The sequence below is a fragment of the Globicephala melas genome, chromosome 1 (assembly GCF_963455315.2).
Source record: "Globicephala melas chromosome 1, mGloMel1.2, whole genome shotgun sequence".
Classification (NCBI taxonomy): domain Eukaryota; kingdom Metazoa; phylum Chordata; class Mammalia; order Artiodactyla; family Delphinidae; genus Globicephala; species Globicephala melas.
The window spans coordinates 128,677,949-128,700,379 of NC_083314.1; positions in this window are offsets into that span (position 1 = coordinate 128,677,949).

The window sequence follows — 22,431 nt, forward strand, 5'->3', positions numbered from 1 at the left end:
CCATTGATCTTCTGCACACATCATTTGCCTCCAGGATGCCTTAGATTATTATCTGTAAGTCTTGTTTCCCTACCAAGAATGTAACCCTTTTAAAGCGAATGGCCAGTATCATTCATTTTTGCGTCCCAGCAGAGCACAGTATTTGGTACATGGTAGAATTAAGGGGATTTCGGTGTTTGAGTGGTTGAGTTAAGTTGAGTAATTAGACTTATAAGATTAAAATCAAAATCAAATATCTGGCACCTCATGAGGTCCAGAATCAAATCAAACTCTTTCAGTGCTTACATACCCAAATTATCCATCTATCCATCCATTCATCCAGAAAAAGATTTATGGATCTTGGATTCACCATGGACTTTTACTTTTTTCTTCTTTATTGCCATATTTAATCAATAACCAGATTTCCCAATGTGAAACTCCTCCCCCATACACATATATTTAGGGAATCCATTCTCTCCTCTCCTACCAACAACTATTACTCCAGTTAAGGCCTTGTCATCAGGCTAGAATTACTTTTTTAGCCTCCTAACTTAATTCTCCCTTTCCAGTTTGGTTCTCCTTAAATCTATCCTTCATAATACCTCCAGATTGGTCTTTTTAAAATACAAATATGACCATGTCATCTTTCTGCTTAAAGCAGTTCATTTGTTCTCCAAAAATACAGATCAAACACATTAGTAGGGCTTGGAATGCCCTAGATAACCTGGCTCTTGTGTAATTCTCCAGCCTCATTGTTTGACACTCCTACACATTCTACATCTAGTAATACTGAACTGATTTTCTTCCCAGTGCCAACTGTTGGATGCCTTTTTAGTTTTGCTCATTTTGTTGCCTCTGTCTGGCATGTCCTGGACTCCCCTGCCCTACTTCACTTGGGCAACTCTTCTTCATCCTTTAAAAGGCAAGTTTGGACTCTCTCCAAGAAGACTTCTTTTTATCTCAAGGCTTCATGAATTAGAGGGCCTCTCAGCTACCATGACATCCCAAGCATAGATCTAATTAAACGTTTGTTGAAACAAAATAAATACAAATATATATCAAAATATAAAATATATTATATATATACACAAAACATATATAACTACGAAAATATTTAAGTAAATACAAATATAAGGCATGGTTAAATGTCTTATATTTCTATAATGCTTCGCAGGTGACAGGGTGTATTCACATCCATGATCTCCTTTGAGCCTTATTTTGGGAGCAAGTTAAAGCAGGCATCATTTGTTTCAGTACCTGAATTATAAGAGTTTAAATGACTTTCTGAAAATTATGAAGTAAGTGGCAGATAGGAATTCAAAGTTTAAAAGAGATGATCCAAGTCCAGTGCATAGCACAGTGTGTGGTACACGTTGAGCACACAGGGACTGGTAGCTCACAGGGAAGGTAGCTGCCTTCATCGTTATTATTACCCAGGTCTTGGTATTCCATCATCACCCTACCACCTATCCCCCACTGACACTAATGCACTCGGCCAGCAGCCCACATGGTTTGTTTTGAGAGGAACAATTATTCTAGTCCTCCACAGAGCAGATTCATGCCCAAGAACTGACTCAAAATCAAACCCACTATTAGGAGAAAGGGTGGGAGATGATTTATTTAGGGCCACATACTCCTATCCTAATTTCCCTAGTAGGCATCTGATCTTTCTCATCATTATTTTATCCTGTTAATCATGGGGCTGGTATTCTAGAACTAGTTTGTTTTTTCCCCTTCTTTTTCAATTTTTTTCATAATTGGTTTTAGATCATGCCTGGAAATGAGGAATTTAGAGGATATGTTTGTAGCATATGGTTTTGTACTAGGGGTGTGTGTATATGTATGTGTGTGTGTGTGTGTGTGTGTGTGTGTGTGTTCCTGAAAAGTAATATGAATCAAATTCTGGTAAATCATATCCTATTTTAAATGCCTGAAAGGAGCTCCATGTTTAAAGGGCTCCTCTGGGAAATTATTTTATGAAGTGAAAATTCACTCCTTCCTTCCCAATCAGTATATTTGGATTTTCAGATAACCTTCTTAATTGATACATCCTAAATATACATGTTCAAAAATAAATATTTATGGATTGCTTACCAAGTACCAAACATTTTCTGACGCTGAAGATGTAGCACTTCAAGGAGCTTATATTCTTCTGGGTGAGAGAGAGTAAATCATAATTACACAAGTAGCCAGTCACTTATTTATAAATGTTGCATGTATTCCAAAGGAAAGTACCAGGCACTCAGGCAATTTGTAACAGGGAGACCTAGACTATTTGATCATGTCAGGAGAGTCAAGGAGCTGTGGTGCAGAGGGAGAGGTGGGGGGAGTGCTGAGATCTGAGGCTAGAAATGAAAGTAGGAGTCAGATTTTGGCTTGGGATATACCTATAATGAAATAGTGTCCAGACTTTTTACGTCATGCCTTCTCACATGAGAAGAGGCAGTTCTTGTCACTTAGCTATGTGTCCAGGTCTTTCCTCCTCCATTGACAGCACCCAACTAATGCAATTCTGGGAAAAGGTCCAGTGCAAATTTACCTTCCCAGATACTCCTGTTACCTAAGTGCTTAGCTAAGACCACCATTCTTTGAAAGCAGCCAAATGGTCACTATTAATCTCCTCCAATATTTAGATTAAAATCCATTCTTTGGAATCCATGCTAAAAAATCTGACCCAAATGATTAAGGTTATTACTTGAAAGTTTGACTCTTTTTAAGGGCAACTTTTTGGATCCTACAGTATATTTGCGTTCAGAAGTCATATTTTCATAAACTATATATGAGGACTCCTAAACTAGCCAAGAACTTTTTATTTGTACATTTATTCATTTTTATTAGGTAAGGGGAGAGTAAATTTAGGCTTTGTTGAATGACTCCGGTGGCAGATACTTTCTATGGTTACCCAGCATCTCCTTTGCCCACCTCATCTCTTTCTAGTTGACTGATAGAACCCTACTGTTTCAGGGATCCAGTTAACATCCTTTTATGTCATATATACCAGACCCTTACTTGCTCCAGCCCAGGTGTTGAATAATGATAATTTTATTACCCGTGGCCATTCATTGAACCCAGTTCTGGCCAATGATCTATAAAAGGGTACTCTGGTAGGGGAAGATTCTATTTCTGAATACAAAGCCCAAGCTTCCCAAAGAGAAGACTTTTTAATTCTTTTTTTTTTTTTTTTTCTTTTTCCCTCTTGCAACTGAAATCAGAGTTGTGAAAGTCATCTTGTGATCATGAGGTAACAGCTTTAGGATGAAAGGCAATGTTCTAAGAACAGTGAAAAGAATAGAGGATTTATGTCATCATTACTGAGCATCTCATCCAATGTCAATAATTATCTCTTTCTGAGATTTTGCTATCAGAAAAAGATAGAACCCTATCTGTTCAAAGCACTTGAGTGTGTGTTGCGTTTATGTTACTTGCTGCTGAAAACATTCTTAAATACACTTTTATTAACTGCCAGCTATTTTATATGTTGTTAGATCCTTTCAACATTTAATCCTCACAGTAACCAGTTGAAATAGACATTATTATCTTCATTTTACAGATGGGAACTGAGTCTCAGAGGAACTGCCCAAGTTCACACAACTAGAGAATGATGGTAGAGACTTCTGGACCCAATTCTGTATGAATTCAAAATCCAAGCCCTTCCCATTACAAAACTCTGCTTTATGACAGTACAAAGTCAATCTATTTTAATTATATAGTTAAAAATCCCATTTATCAAGAATCATTTAATTATATGGAAGTAGAATTACACTGAAAAAATGATTTCATTAATACAATTAGTGCAAGCTCTTGTTTTATTTAAAAAATACTTTAATAAAAAGGAAACACAATATGATCTCTCAGTGTACTGGACTTGGATCAGGTGGGGCTGTGTGATCAGGTGGGGGTGGGGATTATAATGACTCCAACTTGTTCAATGTATTCAATACTTACTGCCCTCCAGTCCCTGTGTTGAGTACTTTACATACAATATAGCATGCAATTATTATGACAACCCTCTGAGTAGACAGAATAATTATGTCCATTTTACTGATGAGAAAACTGAGGCTTCCTATCCTAAACTAACTTGCCTAAGGTCACACAAACGTTTATTGGGGGTATTTAAATTTAAGCTTGAATCTAGAGCACATGCTCATATCCTCAGTGTACCATAGCTTCCATGCACACAACAGCCCTCCTTCCTAGAAGCTTTAGTCAAGCAATCCCAGATACATGGCTCTTTCCTCAGAACTCATCTTGGTATTCATCAGTGTTAATGGTAGCAGATAAACTGCATAGGCATTACATGACAGAGTGAAAAAACACAGGCTTTGAAACCACAAAGATCTGGGTTTTAGTCCTGATGTCACTTATTAGCTGTATGATAATGAGGTAGTTATTTTTGCAGATCCTCAGTTCCCCCACCTATATACGAGGGGTAATAATGCTACAATGCAAAATTGTTTTGAGGATCTAAAAAGATAATGTAATTAAATTAGTCCTTCTTCCCACATTATCTGCATATGCTGTAGCACTGCATTATTTCAGTGGCACCAAATGACGAAACCCAATTCTTAAATACTTAAGAATCAGGCAACATTTATAAGTCTGGAATTGGTTTACATTTTTCCCTGAGGGTAGTTCTGTAAGTTATATACTTTTCAGTTTTTGCTGCCTGTTCCCCAGAGGATCATTGGAGAATATTTATTTTGAACATAATATGTGTCAGGAAACAAGACTCATAGAGGCAAATAAACATGGTAGCTGTGAAGAGTAGTGGGCAATAAAGTTAGGCTGCCCCACAGGTTATGCATAGCTTCTTACATTGTAGACTGGCCCTGGTTGAATATATCATATAGGGCCACATATAGGTGCCCTGATGGCCTCAAGCTATGATTTTTAAATACCCAACAATGAGTTGACTGCATATGAATCACCTGGGATTCAGATACCTGGGATTCAGATAAAAATACAGATTCACCTGGGATTCAGATAAAAATACAGATTCAAGATGCTCCACTAAAAATTTTGATTCAGTAGTTTCAAATCTAGTCATCTTATTTTTAACAAGAATTTTATTTGTTATCCAGACATATTTCAGAAATACTGGCTTAAATTATGACATGGCTTATATATTGCCTCCATTTCGTCCTTGTTTTGCTGAGTGCATTAATATATAAATATTTTTGTATATAATTGTCTCATCTTTCCCCAAATACTTTCTATAGAAGCACACCAGAAAGGGTTATATAAGCAGAGCAAATAGCATTACATGAATGAAAACATTTATAAACTATCAGGAGATCAATGACAATTGCCAAAAGGGCCTGAAAATTTACTAATTACCCTATGTTCCCAATAAGCAAATGACCCCTGGACACAGCTAAAAGGACTACACATTTCTTGTCTTCCCAGGGCCCTTGGGAGTAACTGTATAACCTTTTCACTAGCAGACAGCTGTGTTTCTGTCTCACTTGGGTTTATTCCGTGAAAACATTATTCCAGAATCACTGTTGCACAAAGGAGATTTTACCTTGGCAGCCAGAAGGAGCACAAGCTGTGACTGGAACTACAACAAATCCCCATTTCAGCAAAACCCATCAACACCCCCAAACCCTTGACCTCTTTCTTTATCATAGTTCAATTGTGACCAAATTCCATTTGGTTATAGAACCTTTTATGGAAATAACTTATCACAAGGAATTCCAGTAGATTCAACATAAACAAAAGCACAGCTGCTCTGTTTGAGGCAATGGTGATGGGCACAAAGCCTGCTTCTTCCTCTCAAGAAACCTCCATAATATGCAACTGTAAGAATTAGTCCCATTGCTTCACAGTATGAAAACAACTGTGGTGGGCCTGTCGCCCTTAACCTATCTTCATTTCCCTCCTACCCAAATGAGACCTCATGTCCAAAAACCATGCTTCCAGCATCTATAATTTTTCCACTCCTAGGTCAGTCTTAAACAAGGATCCACCCATATTTACAATTTTCTACTTCCCTTCTCATCTTCCCAAGCCTTGGTAGCAACATTGACGAGGCATTAATTTATACCATTAAAAATTTATAATTTCCCATCTCACTGGGTTGTTAAAACAATTTGACAGCCTTCTTGCTGAGTCTTATTGGGAGTCTTTCCTTGTCCTTTAATGTTCCAATTTTTGCTACACTTCCCAGGGCCTGCATCAATCAGTCCCTATATCAATGGTTTTAAAGTGTGGTCCTCAGACCACCAACATCAGCACCATGTGTTGAAAAGCAAATTCTCCACCCCAGAACTATTAAGTCAGGAGCTCTCGAAGAGGGACCCAATACTCTGCAGTGATTTGGGTGCACACTGAAGTTTGAGAACCATTGCTCTGAATCACTCTCAACACTTGTCTATCATGTCTCACTGAGAAAGCAGATGCTCTTTCAGCACTGTGAACAGACCTTATCACCACACATGCCAATTTATCAATCTCATGTTGGTCTTTCTTTCTGGATGGCTTGAACTTTGAGGATAGGTACAGTATCTTATTCACCTTCATCCTCAGATTCCCATATCCTAGTACAGTGCTTAGCACATATTAGTGGCATAAAAGATATGTTTGAATAAGTTAAATAGGGTTGTGGGAATTAAGAGTCTCTACCCTCTCAGGTCGCAGTTTTCTCCTCTACGACATGGAGGTCAATCATTAATTAACCTTTTTTCTTTACAGGATTGTAGTAACAGTCAAGTCTAGTGAGATCATGGATATTAAAAATAACTTTTAATAAACTAAAAGTGCCATGTAAATGAAGATATCGTTATTCTTCTCTACCACATATCTTGTGAAATAAAAAGCCACCATTCCTTTAAAACTGAAAGGGCAACTGGATAAAATTTGAGTCATATAGGTCAGATATCTTCTCTCTTTGTTCTTAAAATCCTATTTTCTCTCCATCTGATAATTCAGGAAATTATACAGACTCACATTTTTGATGGCTTCATTTTCCACAAAAATACTATGGGTTTTGCAGCTCAAATAAAGACCATGATGTTGTAATTATCTCAGGGTGAATTTGAAGTACAATATTTTGTCTTCAAAGTGAACCACCATATAAATGTTTGATTAAAAGAGAGCTGCAAAAGAGTCTCCATTTGAAACACTATGAAAACAAACCATAAGACTTTAAGTCACAGTTTGGGGCTGGGTGTAAGGAGAGGGGATGATCCTGAGTAGGAAGAGAAACTCTGAAATGTTCTACTGGATTGTGCAGAGAGGGAAGATCCCCACGACACGACTGTCTGCTGCCTCCAGAGAAGCCAAATCAAAACTGTTGGCAGGGCAGCTCTTTACACAGCTATTCTCTCCAAATAGTTCTGTTATTGGGAGAGCCTCTACTGAAATGAGAGGAAGTGTTGTATTCTCTAATTCAAGTCAATTCTCTAAGTATTGATTGAGCTCCTAAGATGTGCTCAGCCAAGGTTGCCCTGACTTGAAACTGAAGAAAGTGACTGCCTACATCCTATGCTTCAAGTAGAACAAGGAAGGTTCCTGGGTCCTAAATAGCCACCTCCCCATATCCCTCTTCCTCCATATCACCTGAAACTCTGCTCAGTCTTCTGGGCTACAATACAGCACTCTCCAAGATACATTTGATGAACACTCATCCCAGGGATGCTTCACAAATATCCAGTTTCACGGTCAAGTTGGAGAAATAATGCAGTCTACACCCCCTTCTTAGAGATTCTTAATGTGTTTTAACGGTAAGACTCTGAGAACACGTATAGTAATGGTATCTGCTTAACTTTAGTGTCATTTTCCAGTCTTAATTGAGCATAGAACTCTTCCTCTCCAATAAAGTTTTTTTTTTTCCTTCCCCTTATTTTTAAGTAATTCTTCATAGTATAGACTTTAAAATAGGCAGAGGAAAGTCCAGTTCTACAACGAGCAGGTCTGAATCTTCCTCCCAGCTTACCCATCTATTAGCTTGGAACACTGGTTAAGTTACTTAACTTCTGAGCTTTAATATCCTCATCAATAAATGCAGACAATAACAGCATGTACATAGAGCTCATTACCTTTTCTTACTGGCAGCAGTTTCACACATTAGGGATCCGTTTAAGTTAAAAGACATTCATTTAAAAAATTAAAGGAATCCTGGGAAGAGTAAAAGGACTTCCATATTGGAATGACCCTACCCTTAAGACAAGACATAAACATTTTCTATTTCAACTCTTCAAGGACCATGACAAATGCTACTTTCATGTAGCCTCGGTATCCCACATTCAAACTGATTTCTCCCTTTTCTGAATTCTGTATACTTAATCCATTCTGCCTAATTTTATAGTTCTTACTACAAATGCTGCCTCTCCTAGACTAGTTTATGAAGTTATTAAGGCAGAAACGGTGTCTTACGCATTATCCATGATAGTGCTTGAAACAAAAGAAACATTCAATAAATGATTGTTGAATGATTTCAGGCTCACTTGAATTATCTTAACTGAATCACTTTCCTCCATTCACTTGACCTACATCTGTTGTTGTAAAGAAATAGAACCTTCTTTGAGGGAAAGAAGGAACACACTAGAATATGAGACAATTGGGATGAAGTTGGGTAGATAATTACCCAAGACAAGTAGTTTGAAGACGTGCTAGGCAACATAATCACCAGATGTCTGAGTAAGAGTAGCTAGGGGTTGAAGAGGGAGGATAGCAGGTAGCACATTAGGGTTACATAGTACAAGTTTCTTATTGAAAGTCTTGCCCAGAGGGGCATCCCATGCCCAGTGCCTTTGAGGTTGCTATAAAATGAGCAGAAGGCACTCAGCCCTTAAAGAACTTATATCTAGTCAGGAGACAAGGCTTTATAGACATAATAATCATAGAAGTGGTGAATGCGTAAGACATAAGCATACGCTCTGTGATCAGACCACTTAGGTTCCCATCCTAGTTCTGCCACAACCCACGTGTGTGACCTTGGGCATGTTATTTAACTTCCCTGAGTCTCAATTTCCTCATTTGTAAATTGGAAACAACAGTACCTACTTCGCATGTTTGAAGTATTAAATGAAATAATTCATGTACTATGCTTACAAAAGTGTCTTCCATATCATAAGCATTCATCAAATATTAGGTGTTGTTGCACTTACATTTTATTGCAATTATGCATTTACTATTGTAAGTCAATAGTAAATAGTGAGACTCACTTTGTCTCGCTTGCCAGCAAGTGTAATTGTGTGAAAATTATAGCAATACTCCAAATCACAATGGTCAGGGACCTCACTCTCTGGACTAATAGGAAGTCTTGCCTTTTCCAGAATCTCTCTCCCTAATCAGCCTCGCGAGGAATCTCTGGGCCTGGGGAGAGATGTGATTCTCCACAAATAATCAGAATTGCTGCTAGTGGTTTTGTGGCCCTTCTGTTCCAATGGCTGCTGCTTCCATGGTCCCTCTTGGCTGACTAGTGACAAGTGGCTATAGCTGACCCCCTGCAGGCTTTCTCGGAACTGCTGGTCTCTGGCGCTCTTCTCCTGTGCCAGCAAGCAGCAAATCTCTTCTGCTTCTGGAGACCAAGTGATATGGTGCTCGATTTATACCACTACCCTGGACCTTCACAGAACACTGGACACTGGAGAGGAGAGTTTCAGAAGACCACCAGCCTCATACAGTTGCACCCAGGCCTTGCCGTTTAAGATCTTTAGCAAGAGGAGTATATGGGGGCACAGGGAAGACCCTGTCCAAGAGGCCATTTTCATCACGTGATTTTCCCTTACCGTTCTCTCCTTCTATATGCCTGTGCCCCAACGCTGGCCAGACTCATGTTCTGTCTCTCAAGTCTTTAGGATACTATGCAAACCACAGGATGGACATCTTTCTCAGTGTCCACAAATATTCTCTGCCAGTTAGGAACCTGGCCTTCCCAGAACACACGACAACTCTAGTGAGCATAATGGTCTATCTACATGGTTGTCTGTCAGAGTTCAATCTGACCCACATGAAGACTCTCATCTGAGCCTCCAGTAGAAGGTGAGTTCCACAAGGGCAAGAGATAATGTCTATCTTGAGTGTATGACTTAATATCTAGCACCTGTCATAATTCCTGGCATCCTGTGGGTAAATGCACAATAAATATACATGAAAGATGAATATAAGCAAGGGAGGGTCAGAGGGATAGGAGGAAAGGAAATCTGTTTGGGTCAGCTTAGACAAGAAAGTCCTTTCAGGAGAGGTGGGATTTAGTTAGGTCTAAAAGAATGATTATTTTTAATATAAACAGCTATTTTAGTGCTGCATCTACATCTTTGTATATCCAAAAAAAATAGAAAGAAATTATGTCCTTGAATTGAACAAAATTTTCAGGGAAATTTGTGCTTGTACATGATTCAGCTTCAGAGTTATCTTCCTTGTGGCTTATAGCATATTAAGCTGCTAAAAGCTATTTTTAACAACAATGTCTCTGCTGCCTCAGATGCAACTGTGGATGAAACACAAAGTAAAAACTGACTAAAGACAAATTTCAGTTCACAAAATGTAAACTTCTTTTGAGGATTCATTCATTCATTCAAAAACTATTGAGCATTAATGTAATACAGATACTGTACTAGGCACTGAAATACATGAATAAAAACACATACAGCCTTCCCTCAGGGAGCTTCAAGTATGAAATTAGAATACAAAACACAGTTATTTAATGGGAGTTGGACTAGTGAAGTAAAAACACAGGAAAACAAAGACGTAAGTGTACAGCAAAGGTAGTCAAAGAGGGCTTTGCAGAAGTATACTTCCAGCTGACTCTAAAGAGGGTTGTAACACCACCAACAACAAAAACAATAGGTACATTTGTGGATTATTTACCAAGCACTATATTAAGAACTTGATATTAATTATATAGTTTCAACTTAATGCTAACCAATTAAAGAAGATATTATTGGTCCCATCTTATAAATGAAAAAATTAGAGCATTAAGGAGGTAAAAGAACTTGCCCAAGGCAACACAGTTATTAAGTTACAAAACCAGGACTTAAGCCCAGATTTAATGACTATAAACGCCATTCCCGTAACCAAGGGGATTTTATCCTCAGTGACTTGAAAGAACACTTGTTATGATCAAATGAGGTCAGAGATGAGAAAGCATGTGAGACCATCACAGAACTTATAGTGCAGAGCATCAGTGCTGTCATATACTGCCCCTTAATTTGCACCCTCCAATGCCCTTCTGACACTTTCAACCAGAAAACACCAAATACAGACCCCACTGGACTAGTCCTTATTTCATTGCCTGGTGAGTCAAGCACAACATCTAGAGTTGAAAGGAACCATAGCATTAGATAGTCCAGCAGTTTATAAACTTTAATTTTTAGCCATGAAATACTTATTTTAAATAAACTTTTGCAAAGATTTCCAATGTATAAAACAAAACTGAAAGCTTACAAAATCATATCACATTCTTTGATGACTTCTACTGCCAAACTGTAAAGCAATATCTCACCACAAATTTAAATGACTTTTCCTCTCCGTGGTAACTCCTTTACTCTTCTGTAATTAGGGATGTGGGTATGGGATGTAATGATGCGATTTCATCCTTTTGCCAGCCTGATTTCCCCACTGTAGCTTTAGCTAGAAAAACTGTTTTGCGGATGTGTGTGTGGCTTGGTCTTTTCTATTCCCCTGGTCTGGGATATATCTTCCTGCTTTCCTGGGTCATTAAGGACTTTAATTTGAAAACCACTAGTTTAGTCCAACCTATTCACTTTATGATGAAAGAAAATGCCCAGAGAGAGGCCATAATTTGCCAGAGGTTACTGACTGAACACTGGTTGAATTAAAATTCACACTTAGGGCTTTTAACCCTACGTCCTACTTTTCTAAGAACCTTGAATTACTTTAATAAATGACTTGTAGCGAAAGAATGAGTACAGAACTTACCCCTCTCCCTTACCAGCACACAGGTCAAAGGTCAGAGCCAGATGAAAACAGATGTTAGAAAGTAGGGGAAAAAGAGAAGTTGCATAAAGAACTCTGGAATGAAAGCTGCGGAAATGTAACACTCTGTAAACTAAGAAACAAAGCAAATAAACACGTTCAAATGGACAAGTTTGGAGAAAGAGCTAATAAAGTTGCTATCTTGTGGAAAGTAACAGCAGCAACCCCTTAGGCTAGCTTCAGAGGAAAATATAAATGGGTTGGCATTTTCAAAATGCATTATACATGCAAATCTAACTGATGAAGGAGAAAACAAAAGGTGAAATTCTGCATGGCAGATTTATGTTCTGTTTAATTCTATGGTTTTCCTTTTCTTACATATCACTTGAAAAGAAATAAAAAGTGTTTCTAAAGCAATTATAAACACAGTTGACAGAATCATGTTTATTTTTCTATTCTGAGGACAGTGAAAGAAAAAACACTTGTGCTGCTGATAGAAGTTTCACTAAAGGGCAAATCACACCCCATATCTAGACAGTACATTACTATTCCAACAAAATAAAAATTAAAAAAAATCACTACCAAGCATGTTCCCATAGAAACTTCACTTGGATCCGTGAAGAGATCTGACCTTAAAGTTTAGCAATACAAGTTGTCAGAGAGTGTGATAGTGTATTAGCTGCATTAATCTTTATTGATCGATTCATTCATTCACTCATTCATACATTCCAACAAAGATTGTTGAGGGAATGAGATAGTACAGTAAAGGGGTCAAAAAAATGAATAAGACAGGGTTTGATTCTCTAGTAAGCTCACAATCTAGTTGGACAGAAAATATATATGAATATAAGTACAATATAAAATAGATCAAGAAAAAGGAAATGAGTATTATGAAAAATTAATGCTATGAAAATTCAGAGGAAAAAACATCACAAACAGCTAGAATAATCTAGGAAAGCTTTATATAGTGGCTGAAACTTGAGATTAGACTTAAGGATAAATAAGAGGAAAATATAGGTGAGCAGACCAGGTGAGTAAGCAAAAAGTGAGAGAGGAGGGGAAAAAAGGATGGCAATGGGATTTTCCAGGTATTGACTAGAAGAAAAAGTTTATTCTGGGAAGTTGTGAGAAGCAAGACTAGAAATGTATATTGGGTGAGATTGTAGAGAATGGTGCTTTCCAATGTTTTTCATGTAATGACATATATAGGAAATTATCATGTGCATACATTTCACAGGGGTAAATGCACTATGTGCTCATGGCCGGTGGCCTGGTGGCTCTCCAAGGGCTGAGGTGGCTGGGTAGCTCACATACCTGTAACCCATTCATAGCAAACTTATGTGTCACTTCACACCTGTTGGGAAGCAGAGGAACTTGAATGTCATTCAAATGATAACAAGTTATCCTCTGGCAATCATTTTTGCTTATCCAAACTTATTTTCCATACATGTTATCAGAAATTGTCTCAGAATATACTGAGTAGCCAAATACTGCTTCTCTGTTCTAGCAGAAGAACTTGGGAACAGCAGGCACAGCTGAGGCCAAGAGTAAGAAACCATATTGACCTAAATAATAGAATCTGACTCTCCTTCACTCACTCAGACCTCTGAATGTGAGCAGATGGGCTTATGACCCCCAAATAGGAGATTTCTATAGGGTTTCTATCTTGGAAAACAAAATAGGCCAAGAGAAAAGATCCACAGATATTGATTTTGGAGAAACATATCACCCTACAGTGAAACCCAAAAGAATACAAGCACCTACCCACTACTATCCACAGTTTTTAACCTTTCTTTTAGTGCCTCACTGTGAAATATAAGTGGACAGCCAAATAGTACCAGATGTTTAAGGAATGGCTCTAACATGAAAGACAGAGACCTAAACAAACAAGTAGCTTAGAGGTAATACAGGCAATTCAGAAAACAAAAGACAACTTCAACAACAGAAACCAGTGGTCTTAAGACATGAAAACAATCAAACAAATAAAAATGCTGTAAAAAAGAAAAGGAAAAAGAGATAATACTTGGGAATTAAAAGTATGATAGAAATACAATGTTTCATAGATGGCAGAAAATGTCCAAGAAAATAAAACGATTAAAAGTCTTGGGAAATAATAGAGAAAAAAAATAAGAAATTTAGAAGATCAATTCAAGAGTGTGGTTAATAGGAAGTCCAAAAAAGAAAACTGGAAAAAAAACCCAGAAGAAATCAGCATTAAAAATCTCAAGCAGGGCTTCCCTGGTGGCACAGTGGTTGACAGTCCGCCTGCCGATGTAGGGGACACGGGTTCATGTCCCAGTCCGGGAAGATCCCACATGCCGCAGAGCAGCTAGGCCTGTGAGCCATGGCCGCTGAGCCTGTGCATCCAGTGCCTGTGCTCCACAACAGGAGAGGCCACAACAGTGAGAGGCTGCGTACCGCAAAAAAACAAAAAACAAAAAACAAAAAAAAATCTCAAGCAATTTCCCAGAATTGATGGATACCATTTTCAAATTGGCAGAAGCCACCCAATGCCCATGAACACAGGTCAAATACAGGGATTCAAAAATTGTAACACATCAGATCTCTAAATAGCAGTATTATGGGTTAGAATACAATGTAGCTTTCAAAATTCTGAGTAAAAACAAAATTTATTTCCAATCTGCAATTTTACACAGAACAAAATTATCAATCAAGGGTGAGGGCAGAAGAAAAGCACTTGCATACAGATGAAATGTGCTCCCTTTCTCAGGGTGGTATAGAAAGATAATGCATTAGTTAATTTTTGCTGCATAAATATACTACCACAAACTTAGTGGCTTTAAACAACATACATTTATGATCCCACAGTTTGTGAGTCAGCAGTCGAGGCATAGCTTAGCTGGGTCCTCTGCATGGCTGCAATCAAGGTCTTGGCTAAGACTAAACGGTTTCTCCTCTGCAGGCTTGCTGGAGATGGATCTACTTCTAAGCTCACATTTTTGTTGGCAGCATTCGATTTCTTGCAAGATGCCAGACTGAGGGCCTTAGTTTCTTATTGACCTTTGGCCAGAAACTGCCCTCAGTTCATTATCACAGAGCTTTCTTCATGGGTCAGCTCACAACAGACAGCTCTTTTCTTTAAAGTTAGCAAAGGATAGAGTCTCCTACCAAGGCAGGCATTACAATTTTATGTAATATAATCACAAAAGTGGCATCCTGTCCTTTTTGTTGTATTCTATTGGATAAGAGAAGGGGATTACAAAAGGCTTGGATACAGACAGGTGAGAATCATTGGGCCATCTTAGAGTCTGCCTGCCTCCATCCATTTTCTGGCCATCATTGATTCATGCCCCTTCCACATGCAAAATACATTCACCCCCTCCCAAGGTCTCCAAAAGTCTCATCCCATTACTGCATCTTTTCCAAGTCCAGAATCTTATCATCTATAATAATTAAGTTCTCAGATGCACTGAACTATAAAACTAAAGAGACAAGTTATCTGTTCCATATACAACCAGCATACAAAGGTAGCACAGGTGTAAGACATCAGCTATAGATATTTCCATTCAAAAATAGGAAAAATGAAAGGTGTAGAAGTATCACTGATCCACTGAAATTCTAAAATCCAGTTGTGCAAATATTGGGAGTTCTTTGATTAGATTTCAAGATCTAGGAATAATTTCCCCTGACTCTGGGCTCTACCCTCTGTGTTCTTGGTTCTACCCTCTGAGTGATCAAGAGTAATATGTGTTTGCTGCTGAGTAGTAATAACAGCCTGCTTCCTGACATTAATTTTGGGGACTGACAGCCTTCTTTCATTTTACACAATCACTATACCTTTCAGTTCAAGCTGACAGTGCTTTTGCTGAATAACTTTCTCAAAAACTTGTGGCTCTTCCACGGTTCATTCTATTAGGCAAAAGCAACTTTTTCTGGGATAAATTTTTGTCTATCTTGGGCTCCTGCTAAAATTGCTGAGGGACAACAGTTTTAATCTTCCTAGAGGCCCCAAGGTTTGAGAGATTCCACAAAACATACTCTTAATCTCTTTCAATGGTTCCCTGTGTGACTGAATACTACTCTAATCCCCTGATATTTCTGAAGTTGTAACAAAAGGTTGTACAGTCATACTCTTGGCTTTTCTCTAAACCATACACTTTCCTGATAGTACTCAGAAGACATATCCTAATTTTCCTGTATTTTGCCATCTGGAGAGGCTAAAATTTTTCAAAATCATCAATTTTTGGTTACTTCTTGTTTAACAGTTCTTCCCTTATATGTCTCTCTCCTTACATTTTACCATAAACAACAAGAAGAAAGTAGGCTAAACCTTCAAAACTTTGGTTGGCAATCTCCTTCACAAAATACATTTATCTCTTACATATTCTGCTCTGCACGTAACTGCAGGTGAGAATTTCACTAAGATTTCTGCCCTTCCTAATAGGGATGCCCCTTCATCCAGTTTCCAATAACATGCTACTCACTACCATTGAGTCCCCACTGACAGCATCCTCCTTAAAGTCCAGATTTCTACTGTCCGTCAAGGCAATTTAAGCTTTCTCTATTATTCTCCTTAAAACTCTACAAGGCATCATTCACTGCCTAGTTGCAAGGTTGATCCCACATCTTTAAGTATTTGCTATAACATTTCTAGGTACCAAAACCTATATTCAGTTTCTATTGCTATACAATAGTAGTATCAAAAAGTAGTGGCTTAAAACTACACACATTTATTATCTCATATGTTCTTTGTGTCAGGAATCTGGGGGCATGTTTTAGCTGTGTCCTTTACAAGGCTAGGACCAAGGTAGTCACCTAAAACTGGGTTCTCACCTAAAGGTTTAGCTAGGGAAGGGTTTCCTTCCAAGCTCACTTGTTTGTTGGCAGCATTCAGCTCCTTGCATGATGCCAGGCTGAGGACCTCAATTTCTTGCTGACTGTCAACCATAAGCTGCTTCAGTTCTTTTCCATGTGTCCCTCTCATAGTACAGCTCACAATATGGCAGCTTGTCTTTTTTAAAGCCAATAAAGGAGAGAGCTTTCTTGCAAGACAAGCATTACAAGCTTACGTAATACAATCATGGAACCAACAACTCATCACCCCTGCCATATTCTATTATCTAGAAATAATTCACTAGGTCCCCCCACATAGAGACATGTATACCAGGATATGCGGATCATAGCAGTAATCTTAGAATATCTGTGCCACAGATATGTTGTCCTAAACTGGAGTAAACCAAGAAAGATGAAAATATAGACTCCTGGAAATAGGAGATAAGTTAGGGTAATCATGGAAAGAGGGTGAAAGGAAACCTTGGGGTGACAGCTGTGCAGCAAATACAGAGAGAAAATGGTCCAGATGGGAAGAGGAGAAGAGAGGGCTCCCAGGGAGATATCGTCACAATATATATATAATACAATGGATTGCTCAACCATTTAACAGTATTGAGAGTAGTTTCATAGCTGTGTTGGAGAGTTTGCAGATTAAGTAGTGATGTATAAATAGAAAACTGAGCAAACAAAAAATAGGACAATTAATAACTCCAGGAAAAATTAAAAGTTAAGGAAAGAAAACGTAATCATAGTACATTTTGTTCATAGCTGCATATCTATGAACAGAATCAGTAGTCAGAATAATATATATACTACATTTCTATTCATTCTAACTTGTGATATAGTATATTCAGAGGATGGCTAGAAGGAAACTTGCGTGGCTGTAGGGCAAGAGGAATGAGGATGGTGAGCCTCATCTTCCATAAGTTTGAAATGCAAAGATAATGTCAAAAGCTGAAACAATAACTCAAGAAATAACAATATTTTTAAATATACTATTAAATACCAGAACAGTTAAATGCCCTTAAAGAGACTGTCACTGTGGAATGAGAATCAGGCAAAGGAAAATTGGGGAAAGAAGCTCCTGAATTTCCATTATAAGCCTTCAAGTATTAACTGATATTTTAATAATATACAGCATGGAGGTTCCTTAAAAAACTAAAATTAAGGTTATCATATGATCCTGCAATCCCACTCCTGGGCATATATCTAGAGAAAACTATAATACAAAAAGATACATGCATCCCAATGTTCATTGCAGCACTATTTACAATAGCCAAGAAATGGAAACAACCTAAAGGTCCATCAACAGATGAATGGATAAAGAAGATGTGGTGTATGCATATATACAATGGCATATTACTTAGCTATAAAAAAGAATGAAATAATGCCATTTGCAGCAACATGGATGGGCCCAGAGATTATCATACTAAGTGAAGTAAGCCCGACAGAGAAAGATAAATATCATATGATATCACTTATATGTGGAATCTAAAAAAAAATGATACAAATGAACTTACTTACAAAACAGAAGTAGACTAACAGACATTGAAAACAAACTTACTGTTACCAAAGAGGAAAACTGGGGCAGGGGATGGAGATAAATTAGGGGTTTGGGATTAACATATACACACTACTGCATATAAAATAAACAGCAAGAACCTACTGTATAGCACAGGGAACTATACTCAATATTTTATAATAATCTATAAGGGAAAAGAATCTGAAAATGGAATCACTGTGCTGTACACCTGAAACTAACATGACAGTGTAAATCAACTATACTTCATTTAAAAACTTAAAAAATAAAATAAAATGAATATATATGCATTATTTAGAAAAGAATTAAAAACTTTGATAAACCAGCAAAAAAGAAAAAAATACATTGCGATTTTAATTCAGCTCTGCAGAAAAATGTTGAACAGCCTTTTCAGTGTTACTAAATTACCCTTTCCTTTTTCCCAAATCCTATAGCACTTGTTGATGTTTCTTACCAGTAATGGATTATAGTGAGAGAAGGCTTGAGTGAGTGTGAAGTCTCCTAGGACCTTAGCACAACTAGCCAATGGGAATCAGAGGACTCTAGGACTAGATGCAGCCTTAGCCACTGCAGATTATTGGATGCATTAGGGAAAACAGGCTGTGAAGGAACAGCAACTTCACAAACCTGGGAGTGGTCGGACCTTCATCAATGGCAGGAGAGAGTCAGAGGAACTTAATTTCCTCAGAAAATATTGAGAGGAGAACTTCCAGACTATTTGTGGAAGGATTCCAGCTAGTCACAGAGTAATCAAGAGCAGAATACAGATCCTGAAGGGAAGGAGTAGACAGAAGACACAGAAGCATCAGAGTTCCCATGCAAAGACATGTAAATTAAGGCAGCCACTTTGAAAACAGATTGGAGGTGTCTCAAAAATCTAAAAGTAGAACTACCATATGACCCAGCAATTCCATTCCTGAGTATATATCTGAAAAAAACAAAAACACTAATTTGAAAAGATATATGCACTCAATGTTCATAGCAACACTATTTATAATTGCCAAGTATAGAAGCAACCTAAGGGTCCATCAACAGATAAATGGATAAAAAAGATGTGATATATATATATATATATATATGCACACATACATATATATTTATGTATATATACGTGTGTGTGTGTATCATGGAATACTACTGAGTCATAAAAAAGAAAAAAATAATGTATGATATAACTTATATGTGAAATCTAAAAAATCTAAAAAAATACAACAAACTAGTGAATTAAACAAAAAAAGAAGCAGACTCACAGATACAGAGAACAAACTAGTGGTTACCACTGGGGAGAGGGAAGGGAGGAGGGGCAAGATAGGGGTGGGGGAAAAAAGTTATTATAGGATTATATAAAATCATGTGCATTGTAAAGCACTAAAGAATTTAAAGAATCCTTCATTCAATTAAAAAAAAAAAAAAGACATGAGACTTCAGCAAGTGTTCCAGTTCATGTGGAGTGCTGGGCAAAGAATCCAATTTAAAATTACACTATGACCTGAGCCAGAAGAGAGAGAGTACAAGTAGGATTCTTTAACTCAAGAGGTTATTCACAGGCCTTACCTGCAACCCATCAGATAGTGGGTCAGTTAAAAACAAACCTATAATCCAAACCCAATCATACTGCAAAATGGATACCATTAATGTTCTCTGTCTCTGCCTCCATTAGCTCAGAAATCTGTGGGACCTGGTAGTCAGTGGGCCTTAGCTTACTGCTAGACCTCATTGTTTAATCCAATTTGAGTACTGGAGAAGTCATAGGCATAAAGAAAGAAAATAACAATCACATTTTCATTGTGTTCAATTACAATAAAGTATTTGGTAAAACCAACTGTCAGCAAATATAACATGCACATAATGTGGGTGAAAATTTTAAACAGCACAACCTTGGGTTTCTAGATTTGAATTAAAAGGAAGACTCTGAAAATAAGACAAAGGGAGAAATAACAACTTATTTCTATTCAGCTGGGGAGTCTTTATTGAGGTGGTACTCAGTTTGGAAAGAGGTATTTTTCAACAGAAATGTCAAGAACATTTGTAAAGCAATCCCTTCAGGAATAGTAAAAGATATACACTGGAAGGGATAAATCCCAATGGCAATTGCAGCTAAAATTCCAAAGCCCAGAGTGGGCAGACCATGTAAGTAGAACTCATAAAAAATGCATTTTAAAAGGTGAGTTTCTACCTTACTGTGTTACCCTGTTTAAAAACTCTGAACATATGCGCTAGAGGAGTTGAGGAGACCACAGATTCACCTTGTGATGATATCTTTTGAGATCCATTTCTCAGAATGTGAATAGCCTTCCCAGCCCATAACCATCACCACTTGTCAGTTTGAGAAATCATGCAAGGCCTTAATCTCTAGCACACCAATTGAGCATGAACCAGGAGAGATTATAATGGCCTTGAATAAAGTCAGATAAACCTACCCAACCAAGCGACAGCGACAGCAGTTCTAATAAGGGCCATTTGGAGAGAAGAGTCATGACTGTCCGAGAAGCATGGGAGTGTACAATGACATGTCCATGGGCTACAAGGATCAGCAGATCTTAGAGTGTCAGAGGACTGCATAGGTTCCTGCTTCTGACCCAAAGCCCCATTGGCAGGATGTGAACCGCAATAACCTCCTGCCTTTAATCATGCTATTTCTCCGCTGCTTTCAACTCACCAGGTACAGTGTCATCACAGAGAGGAAGAGAGAATGAGAAGCTGAAAATATTCCTTTAGAACATCAGCACTGATCGGGACAGATATTTTTAGTAAGCGATTGTCTGTCAAATCTGAGTCACGTGGCATGACACTTTAATAATCTGAGGGTTTGCAAGTCCCTGCAAAGTGACAGCTGCAAATGAGAATTTAGCAGGAGGTTCCACTAGGCAAGCAGAACATTGATCAAATCTATTGGCAGGAGCCCTAATCAAGGCAAAAATGTCAGTGGAGATGCTGAGCTTAAAATCTTCCAGGTGATGAAGTACTTTCTGGCCAGGCATTTTCAGTGTTAGCGTTTAAGAGCTATTGCTATATGAGACTGGTTTTCATCTTCAAGAGCCTGTCATGCTTTCACTCTACTATATTTTAAATATTTTTCCTCCTTATAAATATGTGATGGAATAACATTTCAAAAATAGATAAAATGTGAATTGCCGCACATTATGTTCTCTGTGAAATTTTAAATGAAAATTCTCCATGCATCGTGCTCATCCATCATTGACAGGTTGCAGTAAGAATCAAGGTGTCCATTCTCTCTAGTTTCTCTCCATGCCACAGGCCACCTTGCCCATTTGACTGGTCATTCACAGCCTTATGACCAAGGGATCATTTGCCTTGCCTCCATGTCACCCATGGATGTACCTGGAGGAGTATCCAAGGAGAACCTGCCTGAGGTTGGTTCTCTTTGTTGAATGGATCCTCTGAGAAGGTTGCATAAAGGAGTGAATAGTTTAGGGTACAAAGCTCCATACTACATCTCAGTTGCTCTCAGAGCCATTAAAATCAAGCTAGAATCATAGCAATTTTGCAGGAAAGCATTGGAGTTCCTCCTTCCTCTTGTCTTGCACTTCTCTTCAATGACTTGGCTTATGGCTTCAATTTCATTATCTTTGAGTCTTAAATATGGTCAACAACCATGCCAACAGCTTTCAGATTTCTGCCCAGGTTTCCTTCTCTTAATCTCAGATATTTTCTTACCCTGCTGGATTATGAGTAGTCCTGCCCAGAACTCTGTTACCCTCTTGTAACCCATTGTGCTAACTGCTCTTTAAATTTTCTATTACCGACCCATTACTCTTGAACTCTGCTAAATCTCTTAGTACTAAAACATAATTTTTTTGCAACTCTTATTGCATGATTTTCTGCTTATACAAAATGCTTGTCTTCTCACAACCATATCAACATGGTATACTTTTCTCACAATGGAACTAAATTTATATAGCATTTTCAACAATGAAATTCTTCATGGATTCTCTATGCAAGTATTTTCATGAATAAGTGGAGATGGCATTCCACTTCATCATTTGCAGAACTCCTGAGAATATATGAACTATCATCTAAGCACTCTTAACATACATTTATATTAAAAAGTATGATTAGGCTTCCCTGGTGGCGCAGTGGTTGAGAGTCCGCCTGCCGATGCAGGGGACACGGGTTCGTGCCCCGGTCCGGGAAGATCCCACATGCCGCAGAGCGGCTGGGCCCGTGAGCCATGGCCGCTAAGCCTGTGCATCCGGAGCCTGTTCTCCGCAACG